This window comes from Dipodomys ordii, unplaced genomic scaffold, assembly GCF_000151885.1.
Source record: "Dipodomys ordii isolate 6190 unplaced genomic scaffold, Dord_2.0 Scaffold75, whole genome shotgun sequence".
Classification (NCBI taxonomy): Eukaryota; Metazoa; Chordata; class Mammalia; order Rodentia; family Heteromyidae; genus Dipodomys; species Dipodomys ordii.
Window position 1 is genome coordinate 1146475 of NW_012267291.1, and position 12831 is coordinate 1159305.

The following is a 12831-nucleotide window of genomic DNA, read 5'->3' on the forward strand; positions in this document are numbered from 1 at the left end:
TTAGTTGTCTTAAAAGTTGATTTTTACTTCTCCTATTCTTTTTTAAAATTTTTAAATAAAAATTCACTCCCTAATAATATAGATTAAAAATATTTCTCTGTTACATTTCTTTTGCTTTGATCTTTACTATTCTTTCCCTCCTATTATTATTCCTTCTTTTTCCACTTGAGATGTAACATTAGGTCATTTTACGTCTTTCTTTTTAAATATGGGCAATTACAGTTATAAAATTTATTCTTTCATTGTTTTTCTTCATTTCTTAGAACTGCTGTATCCCACTAGTTTTGCTATGTTGTACATTTTCATTTGTCTCAAAATATTTTTAAATTTCTTCTTTGGCTCATTGATTGTTTAGGGCAGGCTGTTTAATTTCCACATATTTGTCAATTTTCTAAAATGCCTTCTTTTATTGACTTTTGCTTTTATGCCATTATGGCTGGAACACATATTTGATATGACTGCAAATCTTCTTAAACTTTTTCAGCATTATTTGATGGCCTAGTGTGATTTATCTGAAAAAAGTTATGAGTGATTGAGAAGTATGTGTTTTGGGGTCATGTTGGATGGGGTGTTCTGTGTCTGTTATGTGGGACACTAAATATCAATATGAATAAACACTCATAGACTGGAGCACATCAAGAATAATGGCATGACATTAAAGAGACTGAAATTAGTAATGATACCAAGCACACTAATAGAAACTAAATGGATCACAGTTGAAGGGTGCTCAAGGTTCAATATATTATATTGAATCTGAGGAAATAGAGGAGAAACAAGCCATCATCTTTGTTTTCCTACATCAAATGTAGATTTTAAGACTCTTTTTTTTTTTTGGGTCCGGTTGTGGGGTCTGAGCGCTGTCCCTCAGCTCTTCAGCTCAAGGCTAGCACTCTACCACTTGAGCCACAGCGCCACTTCCAGCGTTTTTCTTTTTGCTTATGTGGTACTGAGGAATCGAACCCAGGGCCTCAAGCATGCAAGGCAAGCGCTCTACCACTGAGCCACCTTCTCAGCCCCCAAATGTAGATTTTAATAGCCAACTAGTGGATGAGAGAGGCCTTCTTAAGGCCGCAGAAAAGGAATGGAACATCTGATTGGACTGTTTTTCAGTGGTCAGATGAAGAATGGATGAAGGTTGATGAGTGTGAACGACTGCTCACAGCACACATGGGATGGGAAGCGCCTGGCATAGCACAGTCATCTGGTCAGCAAAAGCCAACTTATGCCTGATGAGAATTCTAGGTTCACTGGCCAGTTGTCGCCAAAAGACAGACAAAGATGTTAAGCTATATCTCAGGAATTTAATCAGAAAATATAGCCTGAGACAATAACTCCCTGGGCCCTTTCCCAACTTCTGTTGGAGTAGGGGATTGCTTTCATTTGTCCCAGCTTCAGTAACGATATGCCACAGGCCAGGTGGGTTATGAACAACACAAAGGCCCAGGTCAGGTACAGGAGAAGGTGAGGGTCACCGATTCACAGATAGAACCTGCCCCATGCCCCTCATGAGGTGGGGGTGGCAGGGCACTCCAGGGACTTTCCTAAGGCTGCGAATCTCATTTATCCTCACGCCCTAATCACCTTGAAGAAACCCCTTGACATTGGAAGTGAGGACTTCCACGAAGGAGGTTGTGGGTGGGGTAGAGATATAAACTCTCAAATCCTAACTGGGTTCTTTGAATTGCAAACTTCAACTGGGGAATCCAGAAGCCCTCCTTGCATGTAACTGAAACCAGCCTTCCCAGTCCAAGAGGCTACATATGCCTCCTGAAGCTCCCTCCCATTCAACTTCCATTCAGCTATGCCTAGGTCTTAAAAGGCAGTCTGGTGTTCTGTGGTATGACCTATCACACTTTATTTAACCAGTGCTCAATGAATATTTGCCTACTTTGAAATATTTCAGTATTTTATATGATTCTGTGAAAGTTCTTGCAAATATGGCCAGTAATACAGAATTTCAGAAAGGGAAATAGGGATTCAAGGTTTAGCATACTCTCCCAACACCCGCCCATGTTGATTTTTCTGTTTTCTCAAGTGCAGGAAAGTCCCCCTCATGTCAAAGACCCCCTCCATTTTCTATGTGCACCATTATTCTTTGATTGCCCATGTGGTGAATCACACCTATACCTGGGCAGCCATCTGCAGCCACCTGACTGCTAGCAGTTCCTAGTCACCAACATCATTTCAGTCACCTGCCCTCAGACATGTCCTCTCTCTGCAGGCCAATGAAGCTTTCTCGCTCTCTCTCTCTGCACACACCTTGTTGGAACTTTGTATCCTCCCCTCAGATCTCTGACTTCACATTTCCTCTCTTCAGGAAGCTGTGATGAGAGCCTCCTCTTTCTTCCATGCCCTGCAAAGATGTCTGGAATTTTCTTATCTCTCCTCAATCCTCTAACTCCATCTCCCACCTCACCCACTACCTACCGAGGAAGGAAACTAGAGACTATAACACAAGTGCTAACGATCCAGCCTGGATGGCATCCCACAGCTTTCCCTTCCTTCATGCTGTGCCAGAGGAGAAATCCCCCTTGCAGCTGGGCTTAGAGCCCTTCCACTGGTCAGAACAGCGTGGACGGCAGCTTCATCTTCCATCTGTGGTCCAACATCTCCGTTCCCTTCAACACTGAAACACATTCGAATTGTTCCAATCTTAAAAAAGCAAAACAAATTCAAAGACAATCTTCATACCACGATGTTACCGGTCATTTTCCATTCCAAAATTCTCTCCTTCACAAACTCCTTAGAAGACCTGTCCTCTCTTCTTGCTGTGGCTGAATAGCAAACACATCGCCCCCAGCAGGGTGACACTGGCTTCCTTGGGTCAGGAATGGGGCAGGCAGACCCCTTCTCCATGCTGGAGCTTCCTGGGTTACCTCCGAAGCTGGGCAGGCTTCACCCAAGGTTTCTGGGATGACAGGAACGATGGTGGGTAACTCCTGGCATCTGAGGCCTCCCTTTCTGTCCCATGGATTTCTTCATGGGCTGCTCTGCTCTTCCTTCAGGGCATGGTAGCTGGATTTCCAAGGACAGAGCCCTACAGAGAGAAAGAATGAGAGGGAGGCAGAGCAGAATGGTGGTCGCCAGGGCAGGGTGGAGGGAGGGACGGACCTTTCTTGTTTCCTGAGTACAGGGTTTCAATTGTTCAGGACCAAAGTTCTGGAGGTCAGGAACACAGCGGTATGAATGTGGTTCTAATAATTGAGATGGTAATTTTTTTTATATGTCTTGGCATGGTTGTGAGACAGGAGCAGAACAAGGGGAAAGGAAGATGATGGGAAAGAGGAAAAGGGGAAAGCAAAGGAAGAGGAGTATCAGGGCAGCAGCACCGCCATGGGCCAGCCTGGTAAGTCAGGGAGCCCCAAATCCCCCACTCTGTGTGAATCAGAAAAGCCAAGGGGTGAACAATTCAGGGAAGAAACACAGCTTCTCTCTGGGAAGAGAAGGTTCTGGAGAGTCTGAGCCTCCGTGCACACTGCTGTGACATCTGCATCTTCTGCTTTTATTTTCATAATCCCCACAGTCTCCCTTTTTTAAACCTACTCTTGTTAAAATCACCAACAATTTCTTTGTAGGTAAATCAACTTGTTTTCTTCTTTTTGATGTATGTGTTGGAGAGTGGTGCATAAACACACTCAAAGTAGATAACAGAGGAGTGAAGCCCCATCGCTCACCTTCCAGAACTCGGAATGTTTGTGTGTCTGTTCTGCTTGTCCTTCTGCCCCCACGTGCCCTGGCACGGCTCTCATTGTCCATGAAGACGCGGAGGGTCCAGGGCTCTCAGGGCCTAGATCTGGCCTTCTTCGCAGTCCTTAGCGTCGGATGACTCCTGGGATAGAGACCCGTGGCCTTCCAGCCTGGCTTCTTGCTGGGCAGCCGCTGCTGAAACGCCGGCCATGTTTTCTAGCCATCTTTGCCGCTGAGAGTCAACCTTGTGGCCTATGGGAGGCGAGAGGAAGTCACGTGGGCTAGCTCTGGGCGGTGCCTTGAGGAGGGGGCGTGGCCGCTCCGTGCCCCACCTGCCCTTCCGGGATGGAATGCTGCCAGCCTGGTGGGCGAGGTTGGAGGTGGAGATCAGGCGGCCGTGCCTGCCAGACATCCCTCGGAAGGACAAAGGAGGTGACCACTGTGCTCACTTAGTTTATCCCAACAGACCAAACTTCCATTCCAGCTTGGTTTATCAATTCTCCCACCTTCTTAATTTATCTGAAAGCAGAGTTCTTCAACCCATGCTATGCCATGGTTTAATTAGCAGTGCTTTTTATATTCTTCATGGTGTATAAGATAACAAAGCTGCTTCTGATCAATGGCATGTTAGATAAAATGGAATAATCTCACAGCTCCACACGCTTCTCCTCTGCTAGCAGGTCCCCAGAGCCCCAGACCTCCTCACCTGGTTGCCTGATTGGCATTTCTTCTATTCCGTTTTTTTTTTCTTTCATTTTAATTAGACTGATTTCTGAGTAGTTACATTATAAACAAATTTATGTGTGTGTGTGTGTGTGTGTGTGTGTGTGTGTGGTAACATGATGTTTAAGTCAGGTTAAACATACCTGTTCAAAGATTTTTCATTTCCTTTGTGAAACCTTTCAATATTCTTTCTTCTAGCTCTTTTTGGAATGTTCAGCTCATCATTGCTGTCTATAGCCTGCTGAGCAATGGCATGACAGAACTCTTGCTGCTCCCTAACTAACCCAGCATCACAGTCATTGTCTCTTCAGCCCTCCTGTCCATCTGGCATGGCTGTTGGTGGGTCCACCACCTCCCCTTGCCTAGCAGAAGAGAGAGGGACCAGCAACACTTCCAGGGCAGAGAAGTCCTGGGTGGTTTTAAGAGTTGGACTCCATCCTCTCCTGTGAAATGGTGCTGCTCCTCCTGTCCCAGCCTTTACGAAGAGAGGGGTTCTCAAGTACAAAGTAATGCCATGCCATGTTGTATAAACTGTGCGTCATTTCAGCTGCCACATGCAGTTTTTATGAACTAACCCATATGTATTTATCACACATGAGCTATAGAAATAGGAACATGGAGTAGTATAAATTATGGCATTATAATGTATAACATAAAATATATTGCAAAATGCTGAAATGTGTAAGATAAATTTAATGGATAGTTTACCTTTTATAAAATTTAAAATTATAAATATTTTATAAAGATATGTTTTAAACCCATATGAAAATTAAAATACATAAAATATTTAATGGTTGTTTGTTGTTTTGCTGCTCTAGAGTTTGAGCTTAGGACCTTGAACTTTTTTCATCCTGTTGTCTCAGTTTCTTGAAATCTTGGACTACTTTCTTCCATCCAACTGAACTCTTCTTCGGAAGATGTAAGTTTCTTTTTTATTATATAATTTTTTAAATATCCTTAAGTAGTTGCACAACTAGATTTCAATTCAATTGAAATTCAATTCAACATGCCAGTTTTGTTTTTGTTTTTTTTTGTAGGTTGTGGGCCTGAACTCTGGGCCTGGGCACTGTCCCTCAGCTCTTCAGCTTCAGGCTAGTGCTCTACCACTTGAGCCACAGTGCCACTTCTGGCTTTTTCTGCTTATGTGGTGCTGGAGAATCGAACCCAGGGCCTCATGAATGCAAGGCAAGCACTCTACCACTGAGCCACCTTCCCAACCCCCAACATGCCAGTTTCTAAGTACAACATATCAATGATACCTTTTCCATCCTTCTCCCTCCATCTCTTCCAATCCCACCATCCTTTCAAGCTACCTGGTTTCATCCAACTGAAATCTTTTTTTTTTTTAAGTTTAGGGTTTTTCTCCTAAGGTCTGAAGCAGGATAAGAATGTCCACCTTCACTACTTCCACTCAACTTACAACCAGGAGCCCCAGCCTGAGCAGCTGGCAAAGAAAATGCATAAAAGGCGTCCACCCAGGGAAGGAGGAGGCTGAACTCCCTCTGCAGATAACATAATGTTCTATAAGAGAACCCGTCAGGACTCCTCCCAAGACCTGTTAGAGCTAATCAACAACTTCAAGCTTCAGGACACAAAAATCAACGTGCAAAAGCCCATGTTAGTTCTACAAATGAATAATGAGGCCTCTGAAAAAGAGAGCAAGAAAACAACCTCATTCACAGCAGCTCCAAACAAATAAAATAACTAGAAATAAATATGCATAGGAGGTGAAAGATCTCTGTACTGACAGATACAATCCAGTGATTAAAGGTTGGTAAAATTAATAATGTTAAAATAGCCATCACACTTAAAGTGATATCCAGATGCATTTCAATCCTTAAGAAAAGAACCCTGACCTTCAGTACAGAACTAGAAGAGGCAATCCTGTCATTCATAGGAATCACGGAAGACATTAAATACTCTATGAAATCTTGAGATGGAAGAGCAAAGCTGGGGGTATCTGATTTCATTGAATTAAAGTAAACCAAAACAGCACAGTCCCTGCAGAAGAGCAGACACTTTGGTTCATAGCACCAAGTAGGGGGCCCAGACACAAATCCACATGTGTACCTACAGCTAACTCATTTGACAAAGCTCCCAGCAATACAAAATGGGGAAACAGGCTGGAAACCTGATACTCACGTGTGCACAAGACTGGGCTCCTGCTTCTCAGACTGGCTCAAAACCAGGAGACTCCACAGGGGAAGTGTGACACAACATTGGACAAGTACGTTTTTTCTTTGGATAAGAGCTCAAAGGCAAAAAATAAGGAAATGGAACTATATGAAACTAAAAAACTTTACATCGCAATTAAAATAAGCCAATGCAATATAATGTAGTATACAGCATAACATGAATCCTATTAATAGAATAATATACCTCCTCATATGTGTAATTATAAAAGAAAATAATAAAATATGGAAATATAATGTTAGTAAGCTATGACCTATAGATAATTCTATAACTATAATGAAGTATGTGATGCAATATACAGTAATATTAACTATATATAATTCAACATGGAACACACCACATAAGTAATTACAGTAGAAGCTCTTAAAGTAAACATAGCAATGCATTCTTAATAGTCTATAGGATCCTTTAATATTGAAGGCATCTGACAGTTGGGATGAGTTATCAAGGCATTTTGATAATTTGGCATGGATGCTGAGCGCGGTCCTGTGGTGCAGCACCTCACTGTACCTAGTGCCAGGTCTGTGTTCCGTCAGTGTTACCTCCCATTATTTGAGTTATATAATGCACAGCTACTTAATACCATAAAATAGTACTCAACATAAAAGTTAAGAACATTTGTCTTTTGAGGCAAGTTCTCATGATGGAGCCCAGGCTGGCCTCAAGCCTGTGATCCTCTTGCCCTCGGCCTCCCAAGTGTGTGCGTCACCATAGCCGGCAAAGGTTGAATTTTTATTATGGGGGATATAACCAGGGTTTTCCTAAGCTATACAATCATGTTATCTGGAACACAATGACATTATTTCTACTGCCTCGTATGTTTAATTCCACATAAAAAAAAATCTAATTGTACTAACCAGTAATTTTTGAACAAGATTAACAGTGATGGAAATAGTAATTTTTTTTGTCACTAGCATCAAGAATACTCAGAGTATTTCCAAGTGCTATATCCACACACATACAAAGTGACATTCAGAGAGAACCCTTTTATTACTTTGCTAAGGGCTTCACTGATGCCCTGAGATGTCTTTGCAACCCTTGTCAAGCTACACGTGACTTCTGATTGGACCCAGAGTTGTGGACAGACCCGTCGGCAGGTTCTGTGAGAGTCATCGGTGCCCCTTCCACTTTAGTCAAGATCCCGTTGCATACTCTCATTGATCTCTTCCTTTGTAAAGAAGCGTTGAGTATCGGGGATGGGGGGAAACCTGAATGTCAGCAGTGTTTTAGGAAGAAGGAAATGAGCAGAAAGGAAAACCAAGCAGTTAGGTCTGAAGGTGCAGCACAAACCTTTCCTAGACTGAAATACAAGACGCTGAGTTTCACTTTGGACATGTGTGCTGTCTTGGTGGAGCCAGGTTTGGTTGAGACCCGAACACTGTGATACACTGTGCACATACACTGATCTACTATGCATTGATCGCGCATTGTCCCAGCCCGCCTGGCCCACCCTGGGAACTCTGATGGCTTCTCCTCCTATTTAATGAAATAGAATCTTGAAGGCAAATAATGAGCTACTATTACAACTTCAATTTATTACTGCAACTATTATAAGGATATTTGAACCTCTATGGGAAGATAATGGAACTGTTTATAGTTCTAGATAGAAGCAATTACAGAATTCCATATGGGATAATTTTTCAATTGGTTGTACAGTGAGCTATAATTTTATGGGCAAAGGTTTAATGTTTTTATTACATACTGTTGCTTTGAATTTAACTTGTATTACCTGCTGATTTTAGATTTTCAGTTATTAATTAAGGCAAGATTTGTTCTGTCTGTCTGTCTGTCTGTTTCTCCCTCTCTTTTTGTCAGTCATGGGGCTTGAACTCTGGGCCTGGGCACTGTCCCTCAGCTCTTCAGCTCAAGGCTAGTGCTCTACCACTTGAGCCACAGCACCACTTCCTGTTTTCTCATTGGAGATAAGAGTCTCATGGACTTTCCTGCCTGGGCTGGCTTTGAACCACGATCCTCAGATCTCAGCTTCCTCAGTAGCTAGAGTTACAGGCATGAGCCACCAGTGCCTAGCTGGCCTTTTCTCTTTTGTGATGTCCAGTCATTCATTTGATGTTTGTTCTTGGAGACAAACAGGAATTACCTGAGCTATCCCAATGCCAGTGATTTTCTTCTTCGAGAAGAGGATGCTTCCTATTTTCCTTCCACTTGCACACTAGCAGTCTTTGTCTCTCTTTCACCTTTTACTTTTTTTTTAGTGGCCTCTATTTCTTTGATTGTGGCTTTTTGCTGTTGTTGCTGTGGTGGTCCTGGGGACTGAACTCAGGACCTGTGCATGTCCCTGAACTTTTTTCCTCAAGGCACATGCTCTGTGCTCTATCACTTGAGCCACAGATCCACTTCTGGCCTTTGTTTTTTTTCTTTTAGTATTAGTTTATTGGAGAGAAGATTCTCACGGACTTTCCTGCCCCAGCTGGCTTTGAACCTCAATCCTCAGATCTCAGCCTTCTAAGTACCTAGGATTACAGGTGTGAGCTGCCAGCCCCTAGCTGATATTAGCTTTTAAAGGCTCCTCTATTAATGTTCTGGCACTAAACAAGTTTTCTATTTGAAATTAAGGGGGAAAATGTTTAGCAGGAAATTAGCCAACAGTAACTAGAGGCAAGCTTCCTTAGACTCTGGAAGGTCACATCATCTCAAGCCGAAGTGGCGTCAAAAATTTTGTCATTCTAGGGGCCGGGAAGGTGGCTCAGTGGTAGAGCGCTTGCCTTGCATGCCTGAGGCCCTGGGTTCTATTCCTTAGCACCCCATAAGCAAAAAGAAAGAAGCCGGAAGTTGCGCTGTGGCTCAAGTGGTAGAGTGCTAGCCTTGAGCTGAAGAGCTGAGGGACAGCACCCAGGCCCAGAGTTCAGGCCCCACGACCGGACCCCAAAAAATGTTTTTTTGTCATTCTGTACCCTGGAACCAATGTCTACTGGACAGTTGGGAAGAAGATACTTTAAAACCAAAGGGAAAGTTACTAATTAGTACAGACTGATCAAATGCAGTATGATTCTTTAGCTTTTCCATGCTTGCTTTAAGCATTGTCAAATTAAAAAACCCTGAAGAACATAGTTTAGCATTCCCTCATGGGCCAGTTGCTGCAATTTCCATAAAGCCTGTTTTCTAGATCTATAAAACTTGAAAGGGAGTGCTGGAGAATCAGGGCCCAAGTGATGAAAAATACAGAAGCTTTTTGTTGGTGGTGGTGGTGGTGGTTGTGGAGATTGAACTCAGGGCCTGATTGCTGTCCCTGAGCTTTTCTGCTCAAGGTTCGTGCTCTAACACTTTGAGCCACAGCTTTACTTCAAACTTTCTGCTGGTTAATTGGAGATGAATCTCATGAACTCTTTTTTTTTTTTTTTTTGCCTGGGCTTGGCTTCGAAGTGCAGTCCTCAGATCTTAGCCTCCTAAGCAGCTAGAGAAACAGGCCTGAGCCACCAGCACCCAGCTTACAAGAGCCTTTTTAACCTTTGCTCCAGAAGCTGCTTAGTGAGGCCAGCCCTGCATATCATTTTCCATTTCTCCAAGTCCTTCTTCCAAGAAACCCAGTTTAATGGTGGCTTCCTATTTCTTTTGAGTCCCTCCAACCGTGGGAGCAGGGAAATAGCATATCCTTTAATCATCTATCTCTTCTTGGACGAAGAGTAGAAGTAACTCTTGTCTCTGAGTGGTGGATCCTTGGTTTGGGCAGCTTATGTTAGTTATTCTCAAACTTGAACTTAATCTCTGGAGCAGCCACGTGTACCAAAGGTGAGGAACTCCATAGAAGATGAGAGTCCCATGTGCCTCTCTAAGGACCATGTAGCCAGCAGTGCCTTACTCTAGATGGTGACTTCTGAGTTTCCCCTCATTCATGCTGTCCCTACCTCTACCCCTTGTCGCACACGCTCCTAGGAATTCATTTGCCCCAACTTTGGAAAGGGAAGACTCAGATATGCAAGGCCCAAGCAGTAAGACACGAAGTCCTTGATGAGAAAAGCACATTTGTTTTTCAAAACGTCTGCTGGTAACCTGACATTTACTCTGAGCTCCAACCTTAGGCCTTAGTCTTATTCACAGGTTACGTCCACAGAGATGTGTTCCCTGCCAGGCAGATCTCCGAGGGACACCTCTTACCACCACCTGGGCTGGCTCCAGACAGGTCCTGAGACCCTCAGGCCATCTTGATTATTTCTGTGGGCGCCACTTTACTTCCAGTCACGCCCTAGAATGAGGCAGTATTTCTGCATACTTATGCAAAGGAAATATCAGAGCACTGTGGCGATAAAAGGCTAGCCCAGAAATTTACATCCATAGCTCCCCTGGCCTCATTTTGCCACACCCAGATCAGTGAATTCCCCTTTTGGTTTGCCTCACAGCACTGGGACCACTCTGTCAGAACAGGAGCTACGTCTTGTCTTGGTTGCCCACATCTTACTTAGCTCTGGCCCATAGGAAGTGCTCAACTAAGTTGTGATGGGAAAATGAACCTCCTGCATGGTGTATTGTCTACCACTCAAGCGGCATTGGAGTTGGTCTCCTGTCTTGCAGCTCTGCGTGTTTCTGCGAGGCAAGTGTCCTGGGTTTAGTTTCAGGTTGTGTACCTGGAAAATCGCCTTCCGGGTGTGCGTCCACCTGTGCCAGCCAAGGACTCTGTCATCTGTCTGCCTTTGCTTTCCTCCTCTGTGAACTTAGGGTGAGAGGAGACCTCATTGGTCCCTGGACTCACACAGGACAGGCAAGCAGCAGGCTCTCGGTGACCAGCAGTCCTTACTATTCCTGCCATTTCAGTTGTGGTTATGGATGTGACTGCTCTTCGTTTCTCTTTGAGATTACCGACATTAATAGTAGAAGTTTAAACCAGGTGACAGTGGCTAACACCTGTAATCCTAGTTACCCAGGAGGCTGAGATCTGAGGATCATGGTTCAAAACCAGCCTGGATGGGAAAGTCTGTGAAATTATCTCTAATTAACCAGCAAAACCCAGAAGTGGAGCTGTGGTTGAAGTGGTAGAATACCAGCCTTGAGCAAAAAGTTCAGAGACAGTGCCAGGCTCTGAGTTCAAGCCTCAGGACTGGCATGTGCATGTGTGTGTCTCTGTGTATGTGTATGTACGTGTGCGCACATGCATACACACACATACAAGTTTTTAATTTAAATTTTTTCTTTCCTTGAATTTTTTATTTCAGTACTGTGGATTGAATTCAAAGGCTCATGCCTGCTAGGGAAGTGTTCTACCACTTGAATCATGACCCCCAACCTTTTTGCTTTTATTTATTTATTTATTTTGTTGGTCGTGGGCCTGAACTCTGGGCCTGGGCACTGTCCCTCAGCTCTTTAGCTCAAGGCTAGCACTCTACCACTTGAGCCACAGCACTACATCTGGCTTTTACCTGCTTATGTGGTGCCAGGATCTCATGCATACAAGGCAAGCACTCTACCACTGAACCACCTTCCCAGCTTCTATTTTTGTTTTTGAGATAGTGTTCTTGCTAACTGCTTGGGCTGACCTCAAACTCATGATACTCCTGCTTCTGTTTGCCAAGAAGCTGGGATTACAAGTGTGTACCACCATGCTTAGTTTTTCGTTCTGTTTCTTTTAGGGGGGAAGCAAGGGGTGGTGCTGTGGTTTGAACTCAGGGCTTTCTGCTTGCCAGGCAGATGCCCTACCATTACCAAACGTCATTGTTTATATTTCCCTGAACATTTAATCATATCTGTTTACAGTCAGAGCTCCAAATATGTACCTATCATGAAGATGCAATCAGAAAAACCCAGACTATAAAAATCTTTAGAGAACAAATGGTTTCTTCCCTCTCTCTCCCTCCATCCCTTTCCTCCCTCCCTCTCTCCCTCCCTCTCACTCCCTCTCTCCCTCCCTCTCTCACTCTCTTTCTTTCTTTTTTAATTTTATTTTTTGTCGGTCATGGGGCTTGAACTCTAGGCTTGGGCACTGTCCCTCAGCTCTTCAGCTCAAGGCTAGCGCTCTACCACTTGAGCTACAGCGCCACTTCCAGTTTTCTGGTGGTTTATTGGAGATAGGAGTCTCACGGTCTTTCCTGCCTGGGCTGGCTTTGAACCATGATCCTCAGATCTCAGCCTCCTGAGTAGCTAGGATTACAGGCGTGAGCCACCAGTACTTGGCTTCTTTCTTTTCTCTTTCTTTCTTTCTTTCTTTCTTTCTTTCTTTCTTTCTTTCTTTCTTTCTTTCTTTCTTCTTTCTTTCTTTCTTTCTTTCTTTCTTTCTTTCTT